The sequence below is a fragment of the Symsagittifera roscoffensis genome, chromosome 8 (genome assembly GCF_963678635.1).
Source record: "Symsagittifera roscoffensis chromosome 8, txSymRosc1.1, whole genome shotgun sequence".
In the NCBI taxonomy this organism is placed as follows: domain Eukaryota; kingdom Metazoa; phylum Xenacoelomorpha; order Acoela; family Convolutidae; genus Symsagittifera; species Symsagittifera roscoffensis.
The window spans coordinates 27173447-27191047 of record NC_087069.1 but is presented as its reverse complement, the minus strand read 5'-3'; positions in this window follow the sequence as shown (position 1 = coordinate 27191047).

Sequence of the window (17601 nt, the reverse complement as noted above, 5' to 3'; positions counted from 1 at the left end):
ACGGATTAAATCTCCGCTTACACGTTAATAGCGCGAATTATATCGCGCGTTAATTGTCCCAAATTGGTCAAAATGGCAATCTTTAAACCCTCATAACTTTACGAAAAGTGATCACAAGTAAAATATTTTTTCAAATTTAGGCTCAGGACAACAATAGCTTTCGAATGATATTTAAAAAAGTCCGTCAGAAAAGGCTAGTTAAAAAGTCGAAATTTGTCTGAAGAAAAAAAAACCCACCCGGAGCAACAAATATTCCGTTACTTTCGTATCGAAAGTCGGAACAACAAGACTGCTCGTATCAGGGCGAAGGCCTGAATGTTCCGACTGCCCTTGAAGAATTATGGAGCAGTAATAATATTAAAAAATTCAATGAAATAAAACAAAATGAAAAAAAAAATTCTAAAATTTTAAATTTTTTTATGAAAACCAACCCCCCGCACGCCATATAAAGTACAACAGGACAGATTTTGCTCCTTGTAACAAACCAATTATGGCAAACAAGCTTCTTTTAACCAATTTGGAACAATTTCTAGCGGATTAACTCTCCGCTTACGCGTTAATAGCGCGAAATATATCGCGCGTTAATTGTCCCAAATTGACCAAAATAGCAATCCTTTAACCCCCGTAACTTTACAAAAAAATGATCACAGGTGAAATATTTTTTCAAATTTGAGCTCAGGTCAACAATACTTTTCGAATAATATAAAAAAGTTCCGTCAAAAATGGCTAGTTAAAAAGTCGAAATTTGTCTGAAGAAAAAAAAACCCACCCCGAGCACAAATATTCCGTTACTTTCGTATCGAAAGTCGGAACAACAAACCCGGTTCACAAAAGAATCGTTATTCATTCAATTTTCTTGTGGTAAAACTAGCATTTCACGCGGCCAGAAAATTATCTGCTAACTCTACGGATTTTTTAAACAAAAAATGTTTCATCAATTTTTGTGGATGCTTTTGTTCCAAAATCAATTTTATTACGCTTATATGTAGTTTATCAGATTTGAGAATTTTCAAATTTGGATTATAATTTTTTTTTAGTTGATGAAGAAAAAAAGGTTTTTAAAAAAATGCTAGTCATGAACCTTTCATGATATGAAATTGTATGACCAATTGTTTTTTTTATTAGCTTCATTTGTGAAACTTATATGATTAAATCAAAACAAGAGCGGGGAAGGCTATGCTATTATCAAAGCTAATACTCGGATGATAACGAAAACTAATACTTTACGCACCGAAGGTCCTATGGGTAATGATTGATCGATTATAAAGTCATTTTATAGACAGTTTCAACAAATTTCGAAAACAATCAATTTGAATGATTTATAATGCTATTACAACTTTCAAAGCAACAAAAATCATTTAGACTTATAATCTCGTATTTTCAATCGATTATAACATACGCGAGCGAACATACGCATTTATTGTTTTTCGATAAAAATGACGGACTATTTGAACTCGGGGTGGGTTTTTTTTCTCTAGAACAATTTTGACTTTATAATTAGCCCTTTTTGGTGGGCTTTTTAAAAATCTCTGAAAAGTATATTTGTTCTGAGCTCAAATACAAAAATTCAAAACAAATGTTTCACCTGTGATAATGTTTTTCTTAAGTTATGGGGTTTAAAGATGCCAATTTGGGAAAAATGACGCGTGATTTATTTCATACTATTAACGCGCAAGCTTGAAGTATATTGAAAAAATTGGTTCAAAAATTCGTCCAATGTGAATTGAATATTTCTCTTTGGTGTATTTTTTGATTTTCTAGATGGGAAGTTTTTCCTTTTTACTTTTTATGGCGTGTGGGATTATCAGCTTTAGAACAATCACAAAAAAAATGTTGAACAAAAGCAGATCAGACTTACTCTCAGAATTCTAATTGATGCACAGTAGTTTTTCTTACAGCGTCTTGCATGGCCTTACGAGATACGGTTATAAAGCTCGTATTCATCTCAGACCTGCGATAGATTTCTAGTTGGTAGTCGAGTGCGTTACAGTTTTCCTGAAAATTTAAAAGAAGAATTCGCAATTATAATCGATTATAATCGATTAAAAATGGATTATTTTGCTTTAAAAACAAAATTTATTCTCTTTAAAAAATAATCGATTATAATCCATTATAATCGATTATTTTGGGATTTTATTGCTTAGAAAAATAGTATCATTATAATCCATTTTTAATCAATTATAATCGATTATTTTTGTAGTTTTATTGAGATTGTCAACAAAAATCCAATATAATCGATTATCATCCATGGAACTCCGTTGCGGGCATAAATCATACGTAGGTGCCAACCTGGGTTAGTATAAGTAGCCAGCACTTCAGTTGACTATAATAACTAAAATATAATAACTAAAATAATAACTAAAAGACTCGAAATATGCGGTAATTTCGATTGCTATTTTGAACAAAAAATTAATGAACCGCAGCACAACATCTTCAAAGAGAGAAGACGTAAAAAATATATGTTTTTACATTGATCAGGAAACCAAACTTAAAAAAATCAAAGTAAAATCATGCGCAGTGCACTCCTCCCATAAATGATGAGTGATCACTGAAAGAACGATAAAACTTCATAGGCGGTGAAAAATGACGTTAAAAGGAGCCTAAAGGAGGAACTGACGGACTAAAGAAGGCAACGCAGCGTCGCAAAACGTCTCACCAAGGACAGAACTTATTAGAATGCGTAGTTGATTCACAATCCCGTACCGAGAAAATTCTTTATTTCTGACCTGAAATATTTTGTATCTAACCTAATTTCTGGTCAGAAATTCTTTTTGAAATGTTTAAATAAAGCATGGAGTTTCTTTAAGTACTTTATTTCTTATCCTAATTCTGATCAGAAATTAGCTAAATCTAGGCTATTTCTAGCTAGAAAAAATTCTCCTAGGGGGTCTCGAACCCTCGCCCTTATGATTGCTTTACACTTGCTCTATCCACTAGGCTACAGCCCTTGATGGATTTCACAAGTTTTAGGACAATAACAATGTTATAAGAAGTGTAAGTTTGCATTGTATTTTTACTGCTATTGTGTATACTCGAAGCAAGTTTATCGGTTGAGCAGTTAACTGATTTCTGGTTATTTCTTTCTAGAAACTTTGTTTCTAAACTAGAAAAGAAATAGATCACTTCTGCAAAGAAAATACGAGAAAACTAGGCTAGATAATCTACATAAAACTTCTATCTAGAAAAACAGCTTCCATTCGGTACGGGATGCTCCTCAATGAGATGACAGAAATAGAGGCAGAGAGAAATGAGCAGCTGAACATTTTTTAAATTGCAGAGAATATTCCGTGACTTTTTTGCGGAATTTAGACAAAATTCGTGTTTTTCAATTTGTCACGGAAGCTTTTCATATCATCTTAATGGCTATTTTGAATTTAAAGGTTTACGAGAGGTTTTGTTAAAAATATAACCTGTGTTTGGCCTACTTTGGCTTCTCTGACCAGCTAATTTGTTCTCTCATCATTTGCAAAAAAAAATGATGAACAAATTTTGTTATAAGTTAGAAACGTACCCAAAATAAGGCAAACAGTAGCCATATAATAAATAAGTATCTAAGTTTTTTCAACTGAATTTTTGGCTCTTTTCCAGTTCCCCCCCCCCTTTCAAATTCAATTTTGAAAAGCTAAATTAACGTTGTCATAATGCACTGAAATTTGGCGTGGTGAACACATCGACAACTGTGAACAAATTTATTCTTCATACTTTACAGCGTAACATCACATATTTAGCCGTAATAACACGTAAAACAAACATAAAACTCGGTATTTTGAAAGGGAGCCGAATTTTTTTTGGTTTGAAGTTCGGAATGACAAATTCAATTCATTTTGATATACATTTGTAACACAGACGTTCATTCAGGTCAGGCAAAAGCAGATGCATGAGGAGTGTCCCGCTCAACTCGCTTTTTTAAAAAAAAATGGGTGAAAATGAAATTGAACTCATAACACTATCAATATTGGTCAAATGGCGGTGATCTTCAAAGAAATTTTTAAAAAATGCAAACGGCGACACAAACAGCATACCGATGTTTAATTGGGTGTTTTATCCCTTCCAAAACTAAGGCAGCTAGTTTTTTGGCTGCTAAAGAACTTGGAGGAAAAAACAGTTTTTCAAGCAAATCACTTCAGTGTACCTGTAGTTGTAAAAAATGATGGGCGGTTTATTTTTTAATAGATAAAATCCCGCATACCAGAGAATCGCTATCAATATAGATTTGGCATACCTTGTGTAAGTAAATCTGAAAGGGGAATTAACAAATTGTTTTAAATGTTTTTTTAATCAAAAATTGACTTGCTTTTTTGTCTAAAAACTACCTGTAAAATAGTCAACAAGTCGTTTTAAACACTTTAGATTTTCAAATCTACCAAAATGGTGTTTTTTCACAAAAAACTATCAAAATGTACATGCTAAAACCTCAATATATCAGTACTGTTTTATTGTTGAAGATGAGTCCGGTCAGACTTACAAAAAGGAAAATTTGTATTTACCCGAAAACATTTACTTTTACCCGATTTGTTTGTAGCCCGCGGTTTAATAGAAACCTTCAAAGTATTTGAATTTGAAAATAACACATTTTTCTTGACGAGGGCCGATAAGGTTAATAGTGCACCGGAGTGGATAAGATTGTTCGTAAATATGTAGCTTCTGAGTGTAAAATATTTTTTTAAAAAAGGCTGAAAGAATATCATTTTTTGTCGTAGGGTCTAAGTTCCAATCAGCCAGACAGATTATGATGGAATTATGCAGTTCATTGTAACTGATGTGTTGCTCTGATCAAACTAAAAAAAAACAGGAAAAAAAATCTCTCTAAGTTGGTGAAATCCTTCGGACCAATTTCAGCTGTTTAACGGGAACACAAAGACACAGATCAATATGACAGCTAAACGTGGGAGAAAAACCTACCCGGCTTGACCAAAACTTCTGGGGTTTGTATTCATAACCTTTTGGGTTGTATTCATAACCGAAAGCAAGTGACAATGACCTCGGTTTTTTCAAAGCAAAAAAAGGTTAGACGGTCTTGCAGTTACAACGTATAGCAAACGGCCTGAACAGTCTTAGAGCTGACTTTCACAAATATATTTAAAAAATTACGAACTTTTAAATTTTGGCAAAACTTTTCAACGATGATGATTTTTAAAATTTGATTTTTCAAATTATCAGACATTGATCAAGGCTTACATAACAAGCCATACAAAGAAAATACAAGTTTTCATCTTTTTTGAAAAAAGATATTATGCAAAAAGGAAAAAAATCCAAAATTAGTGTATCCAGGACTACGTTATGCGCACAAAATTTTATTATTTGCTTGCAATGTTTTTTTGGAAAAAGGGTATTTGAGCACACAATTCGTTTCCGATCGAACTTTTGTGTCGCCATCAAAAAAGTGCTGGTCATACAATTCCCATATTTGGGAATTGTATTATAAGCATTTTTTTTTCAAAAAAAAACTCGGTTTTTCATCACCAGACTGAATAAGCTGTTTATCAGAATCAAACAGCCGCAGAAATTAGCTTAAATCTTTTTTCAACCATTTTTCGAAATTATACAAATATTTTATGACATTCAATTTTCCATACACTTGATGTATGGAATTGTATGATAAGCGTTTTCTGTGTACTGAGGTCAAGCCCGGGTACTCATTTGCCATTAAAATCAATCAATGATGTGCAATCTTTATATCAAAGTTCTCTTTTTGATTTGTGTCTTATTTTGTCAACGTTATATTTAAAAGGAGTAAATAAATAAAAGTAGATAGGTAAGCTACAAAAAAAAACTTGAAAAGTTTTTTTGGTGTCCGAGTTTCCGGTGTGTTAAGATAGGGTAAAAATTTGTTCACGTTTTGAGATTGGCAGAAAATTTTCCATTTATTAAGAGATGGTATAAATTGTTTAATGTTTTATGATATAATGTTAGAAAATCATGGTTGAAAAATGGTAAGAAAAATCAATGAATATTGAAAGTATTGTATATACTTAAAACCGAATTGTATATTAAATGGTATCTTGTTGGGACAAATACACAGACTTTTCCATTTAAAATTGAGTTTTTCTTCATTTTTCCATCATAATTTGGAAACACGTTAAGATTTGATCTCATTTGAGCTTGAACAAATTTGTGTTCTAGAAGGTGTACTTATTATGTAAATCAAAGCTCATAATGGCTGAAGACAAGCTGAAAACTAGCTTAAACGTTACAAAAACCTCTTTCTCGGAAAAATGTTGAAAACAACCATAGTTAATTATTATAAGAAGACTTTATTCATATAAAACTCATAGAGAATTCTCAGTTTTACACTTTTCATATCTATCTGTAATAGGTTTTTTTGTTGAGGTAACTGTAAATTTAGTTTAAAAAATCAATTCATTTTATCATTGAATATACATTAAAAAAAATTCACGATTTGAGTTTTCAACGGTTTTGTTTTTGGTCAATGATTAAAATCATTACAATTTCTGGGAAAGTTAACTTTCTTGCTAAATTGACTTCAACTTCCAAATTATCCGAACTTCCATCACAATTATCGTCTTTTTATTGTCAAAGGCTTATAGTTGGAAGAATTTTCAGAGAAACTTTTCAAAAACTTTACTTATGTTTGACAGAACTCATACAATTTTGGTAAAACTACACACTTTTTCTCTAATTCCACAGAACTTCTGCTTTTTCCATCTGTACTAAAACTGAAACGATTATGGTAGTATCTAAATACAAGCTATTTATAATTGAATTAAAATTTCTTCTTAACTAATCATAATCTCTCTTTTGCTTCTACAACATAAACTATTGACTTTTTCAAAAAACCTTAAGTCTCAAAATAATCCCTGCTGTCTGTTTCATATAGTTTCTCGGTATTGAACCCACCTTACATAAAATTTAGGCCCAACCTGGGATCTTACATTGGAAATAGTATCAAATGAACGAACAATTTGCTGGCAGAGATAAAGTTAGTGGTAAGCCTCAAACATCTGAATAGTACTTTATAGTTTGTGTACATTTAATTTTAGCAGATAAAATTCCCTAATTGAGTAGCTATTTTGAACGCTATCAGCAAAAAAAAAACAGTTTTTTGATCAATAATTATCAGTTTTTTGAAAAACACTCGTAAAGTCCCTTTATAACCTTGATTATTATCGGAAAAATCTCAAAAAAGAACAATTGAGAGAGAATTGGAGCCATTTAAATGATTCAAAAATTTAGCAATATCAAAAAGTTAAAATAAATATTTAGGTGTGCTTAACGAAAAAATTGACGAAGGAAAAAAGAGAAAATTTAATGGTTATTATCTGAAAATTTTTCTATAGCAGGCCTTTCAATAGAGTTTCCCTACTGGAATATAAGTAAAAAACGCAATAAAATCTAGTACTGACGTTCTGATTTTCCTTAAGTTTACAAAAAAAAAACGCTGCATGAAATTTACCTGAGAAAAAAATAGGATCCAAACTGCAGCGATCAAACAATTTTGTATTATAAATCTTAAGCAAGTTTGATTCAGTAAAATACTATAGCTCCTGCTAACTTTTTAATGAAAAAAAAAAGAGGCAAACCAGAGCAAAACTACTAGTTTTAGAAATTTTGTCTGAAGAAAAAAAAACCCACCCCGAGCACAAATATTCCGTTACTTTCGTATCGAAAGTCGGAACAACAAACCCGGTTCACAAAATAATCGTTATTCATACAATTTCCTTGTGGTAAAACTAGTATTTCATCAGTTTTTGTGGATGCTTTTGTTCCAAAATCAATTTTAATACGCTTATATGTAGGTTAGCAGTTTTGAGCATTTTCAAATTTAGTTTATAGTTTTTTAGTTGATGAAGAAAAAAAGGTTTTTAAAAAAATGCTAGTCATGAACTTTTCATGATATGAAATTGTATGACCAATTGTTTTTTTTATTAGCTTCATTTGTGAAACTTACACATTTCATTTGTGAAATCAAAACAAGAGCGGGGTAGGCTATGCTATTATCAAAACTAATACTCGGATGATAACGAAAACTAATACTTTACGCACCGAAGGTCCTATGGGTAATGATTGATCGATTATAAAGTCATTTTATAGACAGTTTCAACAAATTTTGAAAACAATCAATTTGAATGATTTATAATGCTAATACAACTTTCAAAGCAACAAAAGTAATTTAGACTTTATAAGCTCGTATTTTCAATCGATTATGATATACGCGGAACGACAGTTCATTTTGAAATGAATATTTTTTGTTTTTCGATAAAAATGACGGACTATTTGAGCTCGGGGTGGGTTTTTTTCCTCTAGAACAATTTTGATTTTTTAATTAGCTTTTTTTGGTGGGCTTTTTAAAAATCTCTGAAAGGTATATTTGTTCTGAGCTCAAATACAAAAATTCAAAATAAATGTGTCACCTGTGATAATTTTTTTGTAAAGTTATGGGGTTTAAAGATTGCCAATTTGAGAAAAATGACGCGTGGTTTATTTCATACTATTAACGCGTAAGCTTGAAATATATTGAAAAATTCGGTTCAAAAATTCGTCCAATGTGAATTGAATAATGCTCTTTGGTGTATTTATTGATTTTCCAGATGGGAAGTATCTTGTTTGTACTTTTTATGGCGTGTGGGAAGATCAGCTTCAGAACAATCACAAAAAATGTTGAACAAGCGCAGATCAGACTGTTACTCTCAGAATTCTAATTGATGCACAGTAGTTTTTCTTACAGCTTCTTACGTGACCTTACGAGATACGGTTATAAGCTCATTTTAATCTCAGACCTGCGATAAATTTCAAGTTGGTAGTCGAGTGCGTTACACATCACTCATACGCAGATGACAACCCAGGACTTCAGTTAACTATAATAACTAAAATGAAGGAAAGACTCGAAATATGCGGCGATTTTAATTGCTATTTTGAACAAAAAATAAAGAACTTCAGCACAACATCTACAAAGAGAGAAGACGAAAAAAGATATGTTTTAACACTGATCAGGAAACAAAACATAAATGATGAGTGATCACTGAAAGATTGATAGAACTTCATCAGAGCTTTGCGAAACATTTGGGATCTGCTGGTTAGAAAAATCAAAAACAAAGAGCTCGGAAGCGCAGTAATGAGAACCACTGAATCTCAAAAAAAATTAAGGAAAAACAGTGACTTGGTCAAACTCTACGGAGAACTTCAGTGAAGCAAAGTAGAGGCAGGCGCCTGGCTGAAACCCACGAGGTTCATGACGGCAACATAGGCGGTGAAAAATGACGGTAAAAGGAGCCTTAAGGAGGAACTGACCGACTAAAGAAGGCAACGCGGCGTCGCAAAACATCTCACCAAGGACAGAAGTTATTGGAATGCGTTGTTGATTTCCAATGCTCCTCAAGGAGATGAGACGAGTAGGAGGGAAAAAGAAATGAGCAGCTGAGCATTTTTAATTTTCAGAGAACATTCTGGGTTTTTTTGCAGGGATTTTGTTGGTAAGTTTGACAAAATTCGTGTTTTTCAATTTGTTACGGAAGCTTTTCATATCATCGAGTGTTGGCATTGGCTATTTTGAATTTAAATGTTTACGAGAGGTTTTGTTAAAAATATAAGCTGTGTATGGCCTACTTTGGCTTCTCCAACCAGTTAATTTGTTCTCTCATGATTTGCAAAAAAATTGATGAACAAATTTTGTTTTGAGTTAGAAACTTACCCAAAATAAGGAAAACAGTAGCCATATAATAAATAAATAACTAACTATCTTCAATTGATTTTTTTTTGGTTTGAAGTTCGGAATGACAAATTCAATTCATTTTGATATAAATTTGTAACACAGACGTTCATTCAGGTCAGACAAAAGCAGATGCATGAGGAGTGTCCCGCTCAACTCGCTTTTTAAAAAAAAATGGGTGAAAATTGAAATTGACCTCATAACACTATCAATATTGGTATACCGATGTTTAATTGGGTGTTTTATCCCTTCCAAAACTAAGGCAGGCTAGGTCAGACAAAAGCAGATGCATGAGGAGTGTCCCGCTCAACTCGCTTTTTAAAAAAAAATGGGTGAAAATTGAAATTGACCTCATAACACTATCAACATTGGCATACCGATGTTTAATTGGGTGTTTTATCCCTTCCAAAACTAAGGCAGGCTAGTTTTTTGGCTGCTAAAGAACTTGGAGGAAAAAAAACTGATTTTTTGTCTAAAAACTACCTGTAAAATAGTCAACAAATTCACATTTACCCGAAAACATTTACATTTACCCGATTTGTTTGTAGCCCGGGGTTTAATAGAAACCTTCAAAGTATTTGAATTTGAAAATGGCAAGTTTTTCTTGACGAGGGGCCGATAAGCTTAATACTGCACCGGAGTGGATAATATTGTTCGTAAATATGTAGCTTCTGAGTGTAAAATAATTTCTAAAAAAAGACTGAAAGAATATAAATTTTTGTCGTAGCGACTAAGTTCCAATCAGCCAGACGGATACGTGTGTTCTAGTTATATGATGGAATTATGCAGCTCATTGCAGCAACATCATTTGATTCATTCCTGAAAGTATGTCGGTGTGAGAAATATACATCTTTTTCCACACATCGGCATTTTTTCAAGGATGAACCGACTGATGTTGCTCTGATCAAACTAAAAAAAAACAGGAAAAAAGTTTCTAAAACAACTCTCTAAGTTGGTGAAACCCTTCGGACCAATTTGAGCTGTGTAATGGGAACACAAAGACACAGATCAATATGACAGCTATACGTGGGAGAAAAACCTACTCGGCTTGACCAAAACTTCTCGTCATACAATTTCCATATATGAAAAATTTCTTACTATACAATTTCATACAATTGCAAAGGTGCAGAAAAATTATGATACATTTTTTTTCCATAAACCAAAATTTTGACTTTTTTCTTTCTAAATTAAATTCTTGAATTAAATTTTGGGTTGTATACATAACCGAACGCAAGTGACAATGACCTTGGTTTTTTCAAAGCAACAAAGGTTAGACGGTCTTGCATTTTTAACGCATAGGAAATGACCTGAACAGTCTTAGACCTGACTTTCACAAATATATAGCGAAAGTAACGAACTTTCAAACTTTGGCAAAACTTTTCAATATTGATGTATTTTAAAATTTGAATTTTTAAATTATCAGACATTGATCATAAGCAAGCCATACAAAGGAAATAGAAATAATAGCGTTTTTTGAAAAAAATATATTATTATGCAAAAGGGAAAAAGAATTCCTAATTTAGTGTATCCAGGACTACGTTATGCACACAAAAGTTTGTTTTTTGCTCGCACTTTTTTTGGAAAAAATTTGTCTTAGCAGAAAATTCGATTTCCGATTGAACAAAAAAAAATTGGGCAATTTCAAAATCACTCGGAAAATTGTTCGTGTCGCCATCGAAAAAGTGATGGTCATACAATTTCCATAAATGGGATGTAAGATAAGCATTTTTCTTTCAAAAAACCAAAAACCTCGGTTTTTTCAACAACAGACTGAATAAGCTGTTTATCAGAATCAAACAGTCGCAGAATTTAGCGTATATCTTTTTTCAACCATTTTTCGAAATTGTACAAAAATTGTATGAAACTTTTTTTCCATACACTTGATGCATGGAATTGTACGATAAGCGTTTTCTGTGCACTGAGGTCAACCCCGGGTACTAGGTTGCCATTAAAATCAATCAATGAGGTGCAATCAATCTTTATATTAAAGTTCTCATTTTGATCTGTGTCTCATTGTGACTGCGTTATAATGAAAAGGATTAAGTCGATAAAAGTAGATAGGTAAGTTACAAAAAAAACTAGTAAATTTTTTGGTGTCCGAATTTTCGGTGTGTTTTCGGTGTAATCTAAAATAATGGAACGGTTATGCAACAAACTCTTGGTTTTCTTTCTTTGAGCTAACATATAATTCATTCAACTTTCCAAAAAATGAAACACATAGGTCTGAATGTTTCAAATATTAGCAGAAAGCAAAACCCTGCAAAACTAGTCACGTGAGCTAGGTAGCAGTTATAAATTGCACAATGTAGAAAAAGTATAACACGGGCCGTTATTATTTTTTTCTAAACTTACCAGTGGATTATGCCATACAGCATGTGTGCTAAGAAACTTAATTTGTTTCGTGTGTTTGTGGAGTGACAAATACCTTGTTATACAATGTAAAACAAGTATAACAAGATCCGTTATTATTAATTTTTTAAAGTTACCAGTGCATTATGCCATACAGCATGTGTGCTAAGAAACTTAATTTGTTTCGTGTGTTTGTGGAGTGACAAATACCTTGTTATACAATGTAGAAAAAGTATAACAAGGGCCGTTATTATTTTTTTTCCAAACTTATTAGTGCATTATGCCATACAGCATGTGTGCTAAGAAACCTAATATGTTTCGTGTGTTTGTGGAGTGACAAATACCTTCTTATACAATGTAAAACAAGTATAACAAGATCCGTTATTATTATTTTTTTAAACTTACTAGTGCATTATGGCACACAGCATGTGTGCTAAGAAACTTAATTTGTTTCGTGTGTTTGTGGAGTGACAAATAACCTATTCTAATTAAAATAAACGTTGCTCGTGTTTTGAAAACAAAACAAAATCTATTTGAGTATCTATTTGTTTACTTTTCTTAGACTGATGAGAATCTTGTTTGTGTTACAAGTAATTTTGATAAAAACGCAGAAATTTTTTTATGGTTCAAGGATTTTAAGCGAATTCAAAGCACTGAGGATTAAAAACGTCAAAATTGCCTTCCGTTAACAAAAAGGGAATGTAAACTATTTCTGCAACCCATTCCTTCCACAAGCCACTCAGAGTCTTTGAAGAAAACAGTGATCAAAAAATGCGTAATTGAATTAAATCTATTTGAGTATCTAAGTAAAGACAAGTGGCTAAAATTTATTGAAATCTGACCAAGTTATCTGTACACTGAGTTTTTTTTCATAAAAAAATTTCAAGAAATAGGATTAGAATAAAAATAGTACTCATAAATAGGTATTTATAATAGGCGAAGAGACAAGGAACAGCAAAATTTTTATAGTTTTCGTGAAAATTTGTTCTGAATATCTTTTTTCAACCATTTTTCGAAATTGTACAAAATTTTTATGAAACAGTTTTTCCATACACTTGATGCATGGATTTGTCTGACAAGCGTTTTCTTTGCTCTGAGGTCAACCTCGGGTACTCAGTTGCCATTAAAATCAATCAATGATGTGCAATCAGTCTTTATATTACTGTTCTCATTTTGATCTGTGTCTCATTGTGACTGCGTTATGATGAAAAGGAATAAGTCGATAAAAGTAGATAGGTAAGTTACTAAAAATATCTTATAAATTTTTGGTGTCCGACTTTTCGGTGTGTTTTCGGTGTAATCTAAAATAATGGAACGGTTATGCAACAAACTCTTGGTTTTCTTTCTTTGAGCTAATATATATTTCATTCAATTTTCCAACAAATGACACACTTAGGTCTGAATCTTTTAAAATTTAGCAGAAAGTAAAACCCTGCAAAACTAGTCACGTGAGCTAGGTAACAGTTAAAAATTGCACAATGTAGAAAAAGTATAACAAGGTCCGTTATGATTTTTTTTCTAAATTTACCAGTGCATTATGCCATACAGCATGTGTGCTAAGAAACTTAATTTGTTTCGTGTGTTTGTGGAGTGACAAATACCTTATTATACAATGTAAAAGAAGTATAACAAGGGCCGTTTTTAATTTTTTTAAACTTACCAGTGCATTATGCCATAAAAACGCAGGAATTTTAAGGATTCAAGGATTTTAAGCGACTTCAAAGCACTGAGGATTACAAACGTCAAAATTGCCTTCCGATAACAAAAGGGGAATTTAAACTACTACTGCAACCCATTCCTTTCACAAGCCACTCATAGTCTTTGAAGAAAACAGTGAATAAAAAATCCGTAATTAAATTAAATCTATTTGAGTATCTAAGTAGAGACAAGTGGCTAAAATTTATTAAAATCTGACCAAGTTATCTGTACACTGAGTTTTTTTTTCATGAAAAACTTCAAGAAAAGGATTAGAATAAAGATAGTAATCAAAAATAGGTATTTGTAACGGGCGAAGAGACAAGGAACAGCAAAAATTTTTTAGTTTTTTGAGAAAACTTGTATTGAATCTTATATCTCGATAATTCTATTGCGCGAAACTCTGTAATTTAGTTTTAAGAAGTTGGAAAATAATTGAAAATGTTTTAATTATATGTTTTTAGTAACAAAATGAAGAGAATGGTTCTGAGGTTGTTTCAAATAATGTGGTGTAAGCTGAAGCTTTGCTTCTGTCACATTAAATAAAACTTTGTTAAACAATACATTAGTTTAAAACTTGATTAGTTTTTGTGAAAAGAAGCACATTTATTTTCGGATTTTTAAGTCACTGTTCTCTTCAATGACTCTGAGTGGCTTGTGAAATGAATGGGTTGCAGTAGTAGTTTAAAGGCATTTTTGACCTTTTTAATCCTCGGTGCTTTGAATTCGCTTAAAATCCTTGAATCATAAACAAATTCCTGCGTTTTTATAAAAATTATCTGTAATGCGAACAAGACTCGCATCCATCTTAGAAATATGAACAAATTGATCGCAAAGCTCGCGGTCTTTCTCAGCACCTAAATGCAACTCACTCAATTTATCGAAAACTTGAAATTCAAATGGGTTGAACATAGTTTTGTTTTAGGTGACTGGTATCTATGTGCGACTGATATCTTCGGGCAATCACTAAAATGTACGGAACATAGGAGGTTTCATTCGAAAAGGTAAAAAATTTCTCGGTAACGCAAAGAGCTGTGTGTAACGAATTTTTATACACACCGTTCCTCACCTTAAAAGATGTTCCACCTAAAGTATACTAAGATCAAATTTATTCAGATTAAAGATCAGATATGTTATGGTCTGTAACCATACTGAGCAAATCTTGTAAAAGCAACTTGCTGATAAACTTTAGTTTAGCTCAATCAAAATTTAGTTTTACCAACACGCTCGTAGGCACCTAATCATTTCATCTGATTTCCATTCTTTCTCATATCCTTTTAAAAATTGCTTTCCGCTACATGAAAAATTTCAAAATGATTGTCAAAATTTTCAAAAACTCCGCTTATGTACGCACCATTTTTTTTCAAAACATTTCATGGAGATATCCATATAAAACATATAAAAATAACATATCCATATATAACATATCCATTATAAAACAAATATTAAAAAACCTATAAAGATGATTGCAACATTCTAGATCAAACTTTTGTTCCAACGAAATTTCTAAATCCTGTAAGCTTTTGGTTTGAAAGCCCATCAGAAAAAAAACATTTTGTCATGGGAGATTATGATATTATTATAAAAAAAGCAGCAAAACTAATGTTGTCAAAAGACCGAATTTATCTCACTCTTTGAGATAGTTGCGGTTCAAGCGGGATTGCGAATTTGTGACTCTGTCAGAATTTGGATCTCTCAAGGATATTGAGAGCATAGGTTCCGCGTGCGGAATCAAGTCAACATTTCATCTCTCATTAATCCTGTTCCAGACCCGAGTCCAACAGTGAGATATTGTTGCAATGAGCAGACATCTGAAACTAGCCGAGTGGAATTACCAGTTGCTCCCAAAAAGAAAAGAAATGACCAAAACGTAACAGCCTCTGTTATACATGGGGTCTTTATAAAATTTTTTTGAATGTGCTGTTTCGTTATGATAGTAGAATTCAAAGTATATTGTTTCTCTGTTCAGTTTTTTATTTTTTATAATAATTTTTCTTATTTAATAAAAACAAATTAACAAATTAGAACAAGTCTTTCTCTGCTTTTTAACCTAAAATATCTTTCAAATTTCAATTTTATTTAGCCTCATGTCTGGAAAATATTAAATTTTTATACAAATGACGTTAATAAAAGAAAAAACTAAATCCAGTTTTGAATTGAAAAAAAAATTCACAAATTTTTGAAAATCAGTTTAGATCATTTTTTCCTCTATAAAAGAAGCCTTTCAAAGTTGATTTTATCAGAGGTAATTGAATTCCATCTGAGGTTTTGTAGCACACTGTAATCGATTTTAAGTAAAAGCGGCGGAATGAGAAAGTAATTACAGTGTAATCACTTTTTCTATTTTTTGTTTTCAATGGAAAACTGGAAGATCAAAAACTTTTAGTATTCTAGATCTTTCACGCTAAAAATGAAAAGAAACTAGACATAATATTTTTACCTTTGGTTAAACTGCAGCATACTATTCACTCAAGGAGAAAGCTCAAATTCGAATTCAAAAATTCGAAAATGAAAAACACACAAAACTTGACAAAAATGTCTCAAAAAGTTTTCTCCCGAACAAGAAGTTTTAAATTGAAAAGCGTTGCTCAAAATTGATTAATTATTCAAAAGCAGCATTCTGATGTATCAAATGAATGTAATTGGACCGTCCAGCAAGAGTTGCAAACGTTTCTTTATGAAATAACTTCAACCTATGCGAATTTTTGGAGTTTTTGTAGCTTCTCACAAAGCTTCTCTCGACGCACTGGTGATCTTCTGCGTCGAGGTCTGATGCTGTAAGACACTTAAATTAGGAGATCAACAAATATATTACAAAGTTTTCATCACCCGATTTTAAGTTTTACAAAAAAATGAAATCGCTAAACTGTGTAGATGTTTACAAAAGTTAGGTTGTTACTTTTTAGGTTGCAGCTTTTAGTTGTGTACTAAATGTTGGAAGCATCAAATTAAGTATGGGTCTATTTTTATGTTTCTTAATGAAACGCAAGCAATATATCTCTGTGCGATTGTTTATCTTTGTTTTTTTGACAGCACATGTATGTAAGTATTATGTTTGAATGTTTGTGTGTTGATTTATTTTACTTTAAATGTATGTTTTTTTTTGTGCTTGTCAAACCAATTTATTAATAACTACCTGTATAATTTAAACGCGTTTTTCCCTTATGTTTCCAATTTTTTCTCCAGAGTTTTACAAGAATCTAAATGCAAGCTATACAACGTCTATATGAAGTGCGTAAGTGTTTGCTTATGACTGTATATATCTATGTACAATGTACGGTTTTTCGTATGTAGATATGCTCTTAAGGATGTGTATTTGTAATATTTGTGTGTATGCGGAGGTATCTATGATTTATGTAAGCTTGAATTTGTTTACTTTTGTGTAAATTCATGACTGCATGTATGGATGACTGATGGATGGTTGGCTAGATGAATCGATTGCTTTATGGCTGGTTGGATGGATGAATGGATGGATGGATGAATGATTGATTAGATGTAATAATAACTAGATGAATCAATGGCTTGATGGATGCATGGCTGATTGGACTGATGACTGGACGGATGCTAGATGAAAAGACAGCTAGATAGATCGATGGCTAGATGGCTTGCTGCATGGATTGATCGAAGAATTACAGAAGATGGCACGTTGCTGGCAGAGCTGCAGACTGCTAGTCAGCAACGTGCAAATGACAGGCTATGTTTACCTGAGGATTATAATTGGATAAATGGGGCTCTCTAACTAATGCAAATAGTTGGTTAGCTTGATTGGAGAATCAGAGCAATTGCGTAATCAAAAAATTGTCTGAATATAAAATTTATCAAACTTTTTGAGGTTGACTTAGGGATTAAAATTATCTGTGATAAAAATCTAAAGTGCTCCCAGTTTTTGA